The sequence below is a fragment of the Desmodus rotundus genome, chromosome X (genome assembly GCF_022682495.2).
Source record: "Desmodus rotundus isolate HL8 chromosome X, HLdesRot8A.1, whole genome shotgun sequence".
Classification (NCBI taxonomy): domain Eukaryota; kingdom Metazoa; phylum Chordata; class Mammalia; order Chiroptera; family Phyllostomidae; genus Desmodus; species Desmodus rotundus.
Window position 1 is genome coordinate 8,285,976 of NC_071400.1, and position 12,993 is coordinate 8,298,968.

The window sequence follows — 12,993 nt, forward strand, 5'->3', positions numbered from 1 at the left end:
TTGCCCCCCAGATTTTGCTATTCTATAAAGTGATGATGTATTTACCATACCATTGCATCAGCTTCAGGATTAATGGATATTATATTCACCTGCTGGGGGTGAATAGAAGCCCACATCTACCCACATTATTTCACTGGATCTTCACACCTGCTCTGTGAAGTGTGAAGATCCAGTTTCCCCAAATTTTTTAAATATATTTTTTAAGATTTTTTTTTAGAGAGAGGTGAGGGAGAGAAGCATCAATGTGTGGTTGTCTCTCACACGCCCCCTACTGGGGACCTGGCCTGCAGCCCAGGCGTGTGCCCTGACTAGGAATTGAACCAGTGACCCTTTGGTTTGCAGGCAGGCGCTCAATCCACTGAGCCACACCAGCCAGGACCGTTTCCCCAGATTTCTATAAATGAGGAAACCAAGGCTTGAAAAAGGAAATAGCTTCCCTGAGGTCACAAGGCTACTGATTAAAACCTCAGTCATTGCTAAGGGCCACCCGGGAGCCATTTGAGAACATCCCAAACCTGAGGGCCCCACTGGGATCATAGAAGAGGAACTTGACACCATGCCCCTGTGGCCTAGCAGAGTCCCTCTGACAAGCCTGACTGGAAACCAGCAAGGCCCTTGGTCCATCAGTGAGATCTCACACTGATACAACACTTTTCCAAACAACTTCTGTGTCTCCGATCACATCCTAACCTCAGTGGGGTTTCTAGGCACTTTACCTTTCACTGCATCCAGACCAGTAATTATCTCCCAGTCACACCAGACTCAGTGCTGCTGTCTCTGGGACCCCTGCCTCCACTATCCTCTTTCCTCCTTCCCGCTCCCCAAGTCCCAGCACACTGCTAGAAGGAGAACCAGGCAGACCAGTGTGAATTCACGCTGTCCAGTTTCAACATGGCCCTTGCTGCAGCTCAGCAACCCTTCTATTTGCCTCATACATTCCCTGGCGCTCTCCCTGCAGAGGCTGTTCCAGACCTTCCTCTTCTCAAATTCCAGCTCCTCCTGTTCCACTCTTTCAGAATAACACACACACTTTCAGCAGATGCTTGGCAATTCAATAACATCTTCAAACTTTTTTCCTGGAGCATCGCAAACATGTACGAAAGTAGGCGATAATATAATGAATCCTCAAATACCACTCCGCTTCAACTAGTATCAATTCTTGGGCATTCTTGTTTCCTCTGTGTCCTCCCTCCCATATTTTTTGGAGCAAATCTCAGATATGATATCATTCCATACCTAATATTTCAGGATGTATCTTTAAAAGGTAAGGATCCTTTTTTAAAAATTCACAATTGTAATACCATTAGCACACATAAAATTAACAAGCAATAATCCCTTAATTTCATCAAATACCAAGTCAGCATTTCAACTTCCAGTAATCAAAGAAGTGTTTACAATTTTTTTTGTTTGAAACAGTCTCCAAATAAAGCCCATGCATTGTGATTGGTGGATACGTATTATATGTCACTTTTAAACCAAAGGTTCCTCTTCATTTCTTCTTTTCCTTGTAAATTTTGGTTGAGGAAATTGGATTGTTTTTCAGTAGAGTTTCACACAGTCTGGCTTTTGCTGATTACACCTTCATTGTATGGCTTACCTGTCTCCTTGACCTCTGTTGTGTATATTGGTAAAATCAGTAACATCTGTACAATGCATCTTTTTTATTTATTGCCCTGTTTTCAGTGATGTGAGAAAATTGTCCAGGTGACCAAAGAAATGGAAGGGTTCTGGCTTGGAGAGTGACTCAGGAAGGAGTTAGGACCTCTTTATCAGGACTGAAACAGATGGTTGGGGTCAAAGCTCAATAAATAGTAACAGAAGTCTAGGCAAGATAGGAGGGTGAGGGGCCATGTAGTGTCAGATTTCCAGTCTGCTGGTATGTGGAGCAGGACAGGCAGGGAAGGAATGATCAGGCTGAAGTCAGAACTGGAAAACGAGAGGTAGCACTTCAGGCAGCAGCTGGGATTATTTCTCTGGGGATTACTCTATTTGCTATACCCTGTTTTCTAAATATATCTTACTCATTTCCACCTCTGTGCTTTTGCCCAGGATGTTTCCTCTGCTTTGGATATCATCTCCTTTCCCTCCACCTACCCAAAGCCTACTTATCTCGAATGCCCAGCGCAAGTTCCCTCTTTTCCGTATTTTCATATTTTCGCTTGTACAGTCATAAAATCTCTCTGAAAGGATAAATAAGAGATTGTTGATTGCTTTCCCAGGAAGGGAACTGGATGGCCCGAGGACAGGTCTGGGAGCGAGAAAGCTGTTATTGATGTGTTGCAAAAGGGACAGTTTTTCTGATGAGAGTATCTAATAGGAAGTCTGTGGAAGGAGAAGCACGGAGATTGGAATTTGTAGTTTGAGGAGAAAGAGGAAGGTCTGGAACAGCCTCTGCGGGGAGAGCGCCAGGGAATGTATGAGGCAAATAGAAGGGTTGCTGAGCTGCAGCAAGGGCCATGTTGAAACTGGACAGTGTGAATTCACACTGGTCTGCCTGGTTCTCCTTCTAGCAGTGTGCTGGGACTTGGGGAGCTGGAAGGAGGAAAGAGGACAGTGGAGGCAGGGGTCCCAGAGACAGCAGCACTGAGTCTGGTGTGACTGGGAGATAATTACTGGTCTGGATGCAGTGAAAGGTAAAGTGCCTAGAAACCCCACTGAGGTTAGGATGTGATCGGAGACACAGAAGTTGTTTGGAAAAGTGTTGTATCAGTGTGAGATCTCACTGATGGACCAAGGGCCTTGCTGGTTTCCAGTCAGGCTTGTCAGAGGGACTCTGCTAGGCCACAGGGGCATGGTGTCAAGTTCCTCTTCTATGATCCCAGTGGGGCCCTCAGGTTTGGGATGTTCTCAAATGGCTCCCGGGTGGCCCTTAGCAATGACTGAGGTTTTAAGCAGGTGGAATTCATCATTGAAACTGGAGCTTCTGCTAGAGGCATGGTGTAAAGCGTCATTTAAAAATGACATAAACTACTCTTTGTTGAGCTTTTATTATAATTTAACCACTGTAATAAAGACATATTTTTCTCTGTTCTCTCTGAGATATATACATGTATATATATTCTCATGAAATCTCATGACAGTATATTTTTTTATCCTCACGCAAGGACATACTTATTGATTTTAGACAGTTGGGAAGGGAGGGAGGGAGTGGGAGAGAAACATTGAAGTGAGAAACATTGATCAGTTGCCTCTCACATACACCCAGACTGGGGACTGAACCTGCAACCCAGGCATGTGCCCTGGCTGGGAATTAAACCCATAACCTTTCGGTTCATGGGACAACTCTCCAACCAACTCAACCACACTGGCCAGGGCTCATGACAGTGTTTTTAAAAGCATTACTATTATTTTTTTTAATAATTTTTAAAGATTTTATTTATTTATTTTAGAGAGAGGGGAAGGGAGGAAGAAAGAGAGGGAGACAGACAAACGCCCATGTGTGGTTGCCTCTCGCGCGCCCCCCACCGGGGACCGGCCTGCAACCCAGGCATGTTCCCTGACTGGGAATCAAACAGGCAACCCTTTGGTTCACAGGCCAGCACTCAATCCACTGAGCCACACCAGATGGGGCTATTATCATTTTTTTAATAGATGAGGAATCTGAAGCTCGGGGAGGTTACATAATTTTCCCTGGGTCACATAACTCTTAAGTGTCAGAGTTCAGAATCAAATTCAGGTCCGACCACAAAGCCTGTGCTCTTTGGAGGCAGCCACACTTCCCTCTAATAAATGAATCTTATTTTCCAATGACACCTGTTATAAAATTATAGATGCATTCCCAACAAAAAAGAATCATACACAGGGCCCTGGCTGGTGTGGCTCAGTGGACTGAGCGCTGGCCTATGAATCAAAGGGTCGCTGGTTTGATTCCCAGTCAGGGCACATGCATGGACTGTGGGCCAGGTCCCCAGTAGGGGACACATGAGAAGCAACCACACACTGATGTTTCTCTCCCTCTCTTTCTTCCTCCCTTCCCCTCTCTAAAAATAAATAAATAAAATCTTTTTTAAAAAGTCGTGTTTTTTTTTGTTTTTTTTTTTAAGAATCATACACAGAATTGCGGGCTTCTGGTGAGTAAGGAGTTAACTGAGTAGGTTGGAAGAGCTGCTTGGGTGCAGTATGACTCCCCAGACTAAGCTGCTCTGACAGAAAGAGGGGAGGAGAGAGTGATGGATTTAAGACAGGGGTGTCAAACTCATTTTCACCAGAGGCCATAACAGCCTCATGGTTGCCTTTGAAGGGCCAGAATAATTTTAGGACTGTGTAAATAACTGTTAAGGAGTTGAAATTACATTCGGCCCTTGGAAGGCAACTGTGAGGCTGATGTGACCCCCAGTGGAAATGAGTTTGACACCCCTGATTGAGGAGCTATGTCTTCATTCAGGCTGACGTAACCAAGTACCATAGCCTGGGTGGTTTGTAAACACAGAAATGTATTTCTTACAATTCCGGTGGCTGAAAGTCTAAGATCAGGGCGCCCTCTGCCCGAGAAAGCAAGCTGTGTCCTGACGCCCATAAGGGCACCCATCCCATTCATGACCTCATCCAGTCCTAATTACCTCCCAAAGGCCTCATCTCCTAATCCCATCACACTGGGGGATAGGATTTCAACATAAGAATTTTAGGGGGACACGGTCAGTCTATAACAGGATACCGTATTTTGCCATGTATAACGCGCAGTGTTTTGCCAAAATTTTTGAGGGAAAAAATAAGGATGCACATTATACATGGGTAATACTAAGTCCATATCTACGTAAATGTTTTTCTCTTATTTATGCTTATGTGTTAACAGTGTAACTCTAGAAAGCAATAACGATATCCATATGCAAAATAGTACCCTGGAATATGATCATCAGTTTTGTTTCTAAATATAAATAAAAAATGGAATGAAAAAATTAAAACGAAAGATTTTTTCCCTGAAAGTTTGGGCCAAAAGCATGGGTGAGTATTACACACGGGAGTGCATTATACATGGCAAAATGTGGTAATTCCACGGGTAGGAGCGAAAAGTAATGTGGCCATGCTACTCTTCTGTGTTCTTTGAGTTTAAGTAGCTCACTCCTTCCTCAGTGCTTCTGTCCCGTCTGACTCCCCTGCCTGGGGATAGTCTTTCTCTAGGTCTTTGAATATCTGGCTCCTTCTTATCATTCCTGTCTCAGCTCAAATATCACCACTCATGATAGAAAACCAATTCATTACCTTCAAAATTCAACAATAAAGGGAGAGAATCAGCCCTGGCTGGTGTGGCTCAGTGGATTGAGTGCTGTCTTGTGAACTGCAAGGTCGCCGGTTCGATTCCCAGTCGGGGTACATGCCTGGGTTGCAGGCCAGGTCCCTAGTTGGGGACTTGTGAGAGGCAACCAATCAATGTATCTCTCACACACTGATGTTTCTCTTCCTCTCTTTCCTCTCTCTCTAATAGTAAATACATCTTTAAAACATAAAAATAAAATAAAGGGAGAGAATCAAGCATTTATCCTGCCTTTCCTAACTGAACTCGGTAACAAAAGTGTGACGAGAGACATGTCTTGTCACAAACCTATTCTAATGAAGAAAAATAATAGTAAAATTAGAATATCACCATTCTGCAACCCTTGATAAACAGATATAGATAGTAAGCATTAACACGGGGGTGTCAAACTCATTTTCACCGGGGGCCACATCAGCCTCATGGTTGCCTTCAAAGAGCTGAATATAATTTTAGGACTGTGTAAATGTAACTACCCCTTAACTGTTAAGGAGTTGAAATTATATTCGGCCCTTTGAAGGCAATGACGAGGCCGATGTGGCCCCCGGTGAAAATGAGTTTGACACGCCTGCATTAACAGCTTCCAAGATGACAAAAAGAGAGACCTCAAACATTGTGTCTATCCGATAGGCATAGCAAAGGGATGGAAGCCAAGTTTGATGTAGTCTCTGGATCCACTTGCCAATTTGCAGGAAATACAAAAGAACTGTCCGATGCCTGTGCAATTAGCAAAATCCACAGTGAGAAACTGAGTTCTTTCACAAAAAAATCACGTCTCAGAGAGGTTTTTGGTGACCATGCTCTCTAAACCAGCACCTACTATCCAAGTGACTGTCACATTACCCTGTTCGATTTCGCCATAGCTCATATCAACTGAGATTTCCCTACATAAGAAGCAATCAGTATAGCATTAACAGTTAGGAGGACAAAACTATAACATCAGGCTGCCCGGGTTCAAATCTTGATTCCTCCACAAGTCTTTCCACACAATTTCCAGTACTAAAACTGCCCAGCACACACATAATATGTACTCAATAAATATTTGTTGAGTGACAGGTCTGAATTAGGGTGGCAAACAATAGATAGGAAAGAGACATGTAAGATATTATTTAACAGGAAGAAAAGTACCTTAGACTTGATGATTTTTTTTTTGTGATGGGGAGGGGAGGGTATAAGACAAGGACTCCAAGGCTTCAAGCTTAAGTAATGGATAGAAGGCTAATGTTAGGGGACTAATTGGTAATGGAAAAAAAATACAATAAAGATTAAATTTAAAAAAATAAAAGCAATGAAAAAATCAAAAATGCTCAAGTTTGAAATGATGGCAAAACATGAGTGAAAGTGCTAGCAGGCAGTTAATTATAAATGCAGGAATGGAATTCATGAGAAAAGTCAGCACGGAAGATAGATTTGAGTATCGTCTGTGTCAATATGGCACTTAAATATTCAACTTTCTGGTATGAGAGCTTCCTTCATCTTTACAAAAACTTGCTGAAATGAATACAGTGGAAAACAAAATATTTGAAGTCTTACATTTTTTTAAATAAAGATTTTATTTAGCCCTGGCTGGTGTGGCTCAGTGGATTGAGCACCGGTCTGCGAACCAAAGGGTCGCCAGCTCTGTTCCCAGTCAGGGCACATGCCTGGATTGCCGGCCAAGTCCCCAGTAGGGGGCGCTTAAGAGGCAACCACACATTGATGTTTCTCTTCCTTTCTCCCTTCCTCTCTCTAAAAATAAATAATTACAAAAAAAGATTTTATTTATTTATTTTTAGAGAAGGGAAGGAAGGAAGGAAGAGAGGGAAAGAAACATCAATGTGTAGTTGCCTGTCACGCACCCCTTACGGGGGACCCAGCCCATAACCCAGGCATATGCCCTGACTGGGAATCGAACCAAATGGTCATTTGGTTCGCAGGTCAGCGCTCAATCCACTGAGCCATACCAGCCAGCCCTTGAAGCCTTAAATTTATTCTTCAGAGGAAGTAACTGTTAGTAGTTTGGTGTGTATCCTTCAAACATTTTCTATGCATTTGCAAATATATATTGGCATACAACATGTGGAGACATAGTAAAAGTCTGAGTGGAAACCTACATACATATGGAGAAGTGCTTTTTTATTTTTTATTTTTTGGCCAATCTGGAATCATTCTGTAATATCTTTCAGTAACTTGCTTAGTCTTTAAGCATATCACCTTATAGTCCTTGAAGATAATCCCATGTTAATATGTATAGATCTCAAAAAAACATGTATAGATCTTTGACATTCTTTCTTTTGCTGCATAGTACTTTACTACATGGATATGCCATAATTTGTTTAACTGGTCCCCTACTGACGAACACTTAGGTTGTTTGCAATTTTTTTGTTATTACATATTACGCAGCAATGAAAATCATTGTACATGTATCTTTGAATATTTGTGCTCATTTCTTGAAGATAGATTCATAGAAGGAAGATTGCTGGAAAGCAGGCATACACGTTCTTTTTTTTAAAGATTTTTATTTATTTATATTTAGAGAGAGTGGAAGGGAGGGAAAAGGAGAGGGAGAGAAACATCCATGTGTGGTTGCCTCTCGTGAGCCCCCCACTGGGGACCCGGCCCGCCACCCAGGCCTGTGCCCTGACTGGGAACAGAACTGGCGACCCCTTGGTTTGCAGGCTGGTGCTCAATCACTGAGCCACACCAGCCAGGGCCATACACATTCTTATGTATCCAAAGTGTTAATAGATGCTGCTCCATTTTCCTCCATAAAGGCTCTTGCAATTTATATGACCACCCAACCGTTTCCCCATGACCTTCATCAATACTTTCTGTTATCAATTAAAAATTTTTTTTTACCAACCAGATGTTCAAATAATGGTATCTGATTTTTTTTTATTGTTCAAGTACAGTTGTCTCCATTTTCCCGCCACCACTTTGCCCTGCTGCACCCACCCCTACCTCCCACCCTCAGTCCTTCCCATTATCTCAGTTTTTAAAAAGATTTTATTTACTTAATTTTAGAGAGAAGGGAAGGAAAAGAGAAAGAGAGGGAGAGAAACATCAATGTGTGGTTGCCTCTCACATGCCCCCCACTGGGGACCTGGCCTGCAACCCAGGCATGTGCTCTGACTGGGAAACGAACCGGTGACCCTTTGGTTTGCGGGCTGGCGTTCAGTCCCCTGAGCCACACCAGCCAGGGCTCATATTTGTTTTACATTTCCTCTGATTATAGGAGAGGGTGAGGATTTTTTACCGAATATTCATGTACAGACTTTTAATTAAACTCTCTTTTCAGCTTCCATGGGTCATGCCCGTTCTCTGCTGTACCTGATGTCTTGGATACGGGAGCTTTCCATAGTTTTACTGGTAAAATGGCCCCTTCTCATCTGTGTCCTTCTCTGCACTAAACCAAAATTTCTTCCCAGATACTATTTCAGGTACCATTTCTCAAATGTCTTTCCTGCCACTAGAGAGCCCTTGGAACTTTTTGTTTTTTGAGGTTTGTATGTATTTTATATATTATTTTAGTGTACCTTTACAGGTATCTCAGAAGGGAATTGAAATGTTATATTTGTCATATACATAATTCCCATATGTAACTGCCTCTCTATTAATTCCATTGATCTGTTTGTCTATTCTTGAACCATATCACAGCTTTATATAATAATTTGATACCTGGTAGGTAAGTCTTCCCTTGTTTCCCCCTTTTAAAAGTTTCTTGGCTCTTTTTGCATATTTTTCCAGGTGAAATTCAGAACCAACTTGCTGAGTGTTTCTACCCTATCCCCCCAAATCCTGATGGGATTGTTATGGAAATTTAGTTACTTCAATTTTTTTAAATTATTAAACTTCTCCTTCAGGAATATTGTACATCTATCCATTTGTTATATCTTCATAGTTGTAGACTTAAGTAAGTTTTAAAGATTTTATTTATTTATTTTTAGAGAGAGGGGAAGGGAGGGAGAAAGAGAGGGAGAGAAACATCAGTGTTTGGTTGCATCTCACACACCCCCAACTGGGGGCCTGCCTGCAACCCAGGCAGGTGCCCTGACTGGGAATCAAACCAGCCACCTCTCAGTTCACAGGCTGGCACTCAATCCACTGAACCATGCTGGCCAGGGTGATGTTTTGTAGTTTATTCGTGTAAGTGTTTTGTACATTTTTTTAGGTTTATTCCCATCATTTTTTTTTTTACTGCTGTAAATGGGATCTTTGTTCCTCCATTTGGATAATTGGGGTTTTTTTTAATCTGTTTTTTTGAGAGAGAGAGAAACATTGATTTATTGTTCTACTTATTTGTGCACTCATTGGTTGATTCTTGTATGTGCCCTGAACCAGGGATTGAACCCACAACCTTGGCATATCAGGACGAAACTCTAATCAATGGAGCTACCTAGCTAGGGCCAGATATTATTTTTCTATAGAGAAGTTATTGATTTAGAACCTAAGCTCTTTTAGATGAGGAGATTAAGAAGTACAAATAGGTAGTTACAGAATAGCCAGGGGGATGTGAAGTACAGTGTAGGAAATGGAGTAGCCAAAGAATTTATATGCATGACCCAAGGACATGAACAATGGTGTGGTGATTGCCTGAGGGAGTGGGGGATGCTGGGTGGAGTGGGACAATGGGGGGAAATTGGGACTACTGTAATAGCATAATCAATAAAATATAATTTACAAAAAAACACCTAAACTCTTCTGTTTAATTTTAACAGTATCTCAGTTGATTCTCTTACACCAGGGGTGTCAAACTCATTTGCGCTGGGGGCCAGATCAGCCTCACGGTTGCCTTCAAAGGGCCGAATGTAATTTTAGGACTGTATAAACATACCGTATTTTTTGACTATAAGACGCACTCCCCCAAATTTTGGGTGGGTGGGTGTGTCTTATAGTCCCAATGTAGTGTACCTGGCTCACTAGGGTGAGGGGGGGTGGCGGTGGAGCGGAGTCACAGGAGGCAGGAGCAGGACCACATTTTTGCTTCAGTTTTTTTTTCCTATTTTCCTCCTTTAAAACCTAGGTGCGTCTTATGGGCTGGTGCGTCATATAGTCCGAAAAATACGGTAACTACTCCTTAAGCGAGAGCTCGGCGCTGCTGCGGGATAGAAACGAGGTGCTGGGCTGGATAAAACAAGGTGGGGGGCCGGATTCAGCACGTGGGCCTTGTGTTTACCACCTCTGTCTTAGATTACCTATGTATCATATATAAAGAAGGACATTTTATGACTGTCACGAGCATGTGTTTATGATATAGTCTTTCCTGTAAGTCAGCCAGACAACTGCCCAGCTAGCTGCCTGCTGAGCAGCCCGGCACCAAGGAATAGACCATAGTCAAACACAGTCACCATGCTATTCACCCAGCCTTTATTGAATGCAGGGTCACTCACTCAAAGTAGATCAACATACATTCATAACCTACTCACACTCTAACAATCTAAGAGAACCGTAACGCACACGCACAGCAATCAATGGGGATAACAAACCCGAGTCCCAGAGTCTCAGCCTGCAGGTCCAGGAGACAGCGTGGTGGGCAAAGGAGGTGTCAGCGTCTTGCAAGGAAGGATCTCCGCAGCCAGGTGGGCAGCGCCTCTGGTGGCTGACGCCAAGGGAGATCAGCGTGGTGTGGGGCAGCACTCTGGGGTGTGGAGGTCGGCTATCTCAGCAGTGGTCTGGAGCCCGCCTCAGTCATCCCCTTGAGGGTGGTGGACTCCACCCTTCTGGGTCTCTCAAGGGTCTTGGCACCCCTGCTGGCAGGTGTGGAATTTCCCTAGGAGCCTATCTATGCAGGCAGGGCTGTTCTGGTCAGGTGTGCAGATATCTTAAGGGCGTCTCCTTGCCACTAGGCAAATATTTTTATTTTTAACTAAAAATATATACACATGTTAAAAAAAATCAAGCAATATAAAAAGATAAACAATGAAAATAAATAAATAAAGTCTTTAAAAAATACAAAGCCCTGGCTGGTGTGGCTCAGTGGATGGAGTGCCGGCCTGTGAACCAAAGGGTTGCCGGTTTGATTCCCAGTCGGTCGGGGCACATGCCTGGGTTGCAGGTCAGGTCCCCAGTAGGGGGCACTGGAGAGGTGACCACATGTGGATGTTTCCTTCTCTTTCTCCCTCCCTACCCCTCTCTCTAGAAATAAATAAAGTCTTTTTCAAAAAAGATAAACAATGAAAGTTATATACTACCCCTACTCCTATTCCGTAGTTCCCCTTCCAGAGACCATCACTATTGTCAATTTCTTGTGTATCTTCTAGATGTATTCTATATAAATCACGCACACACACTTACAAATGGGTGTATACGTATGTGTGTGTGCACATGTGTTTGGATATCTGTCTATCTGGTCTGGTTTATTGATGAAAACAAGTTTCCCTTTTTCATTTAAAAGTATATCTATATATCCATCTCCCCCCCCCCCGAAATGGTAGCAGGCTATTTACTTTGCTTTTTTCACTTAATATATCTGTGAGATTGTGTCATACCAATACATGTACAGCTGCCTTACTCTTTCTTATGACTACACCATAATTTATATAACCTGATCCAGGCATTCCAGTTGTTTCCAATATGCTGTGAGTACAGTCTCTTTGAACATACTTATTTGTGTACCTATGCCAGTATATTTGTAGGATAAATTCCTAGAAATATGGTTGCTGGATTAAAGTGTATTGTGGCTGACGTGATTCCCTGCCCAATATCCATTTCGTGGCTTCCCCATTTTCAGCAGTCATAAAGTTTGAAGGGGTGGAATTGACCAGCTTCTGGCAGGCGGTACCACCCTGTGTAACCCAATAAGCATAAGTCCGTAGTCCATCCCCCCATGCCTCAGTGATTGGTTTAGGCCAGTGGTTCCCAAACTTTTTGGCACCAGGGACCAGTTTCAAGAAAGACAATTTTTCTGCAAAGTGGTGGCGGGGGGGATAATCTAGGGATGATTCAAGCTCATTGCATTCAAGCTCGCCTCCTGCTGTGGGCCCAGGTTCCTAACAGGCCCTGACAGATCTCAGTCTGTGGTCCCCGGGGTTGGGGACCCGTGGTTTAGGCAACCCAGGCCTTAGCCAATCAGCGCATACCATTGTCCTGTCAAGGAGATTGTTTAGGAATGGGCCACTGACCCAATTCAAATTAATGATACGTTATAGGAAGTTTATTGAAGTATTTAGAAGTTTGTTTGTTTTTGTTCTTTGCTCTTCTGAGATAACAGAAGCCAGCTTTGTTTCTTCTTTGGACAGTGTGGTATCTAATGTAAAGCATTCAAATGCTGCAGTGCTTTTGCTACCAAAAAGGGAGTCAAATATACTTTGAAGCCCCACTGTGGAAGGCTGAACTGACAGATGGAAGGAAATTAGGTCTTTGGTGATATTGTTGACCCACAGAATCAAACCAATTGCAAAGCCTGCTCATCCCCTGGAATTTGCAGCTGTATGAACCAATAAATCCTTTTATTGTTTAAGTCTGTTGGAGTTGGGTTTTCTGTTACTTACCAATAAAAAAGGTATATTTACTTAAAACATTTTTTTGACAACTTGCTTTCCAAAAGTTATACTAATTTACAATTCAACAACAAAATATGAGAGTGTCTTTCTCTCTGTACACTTGTGAAAACAATACATTATCAGACTTTCTGATATTGTCATTTTTATAGGGAAAGAGTGGTATCTTATGTATTTATTTATATATTTATATGTGATACCATTCTTTTTTATGTATATGGTAACATATATAAAAATGTATATATTTTTTAGTCCTCACCAGAGGAT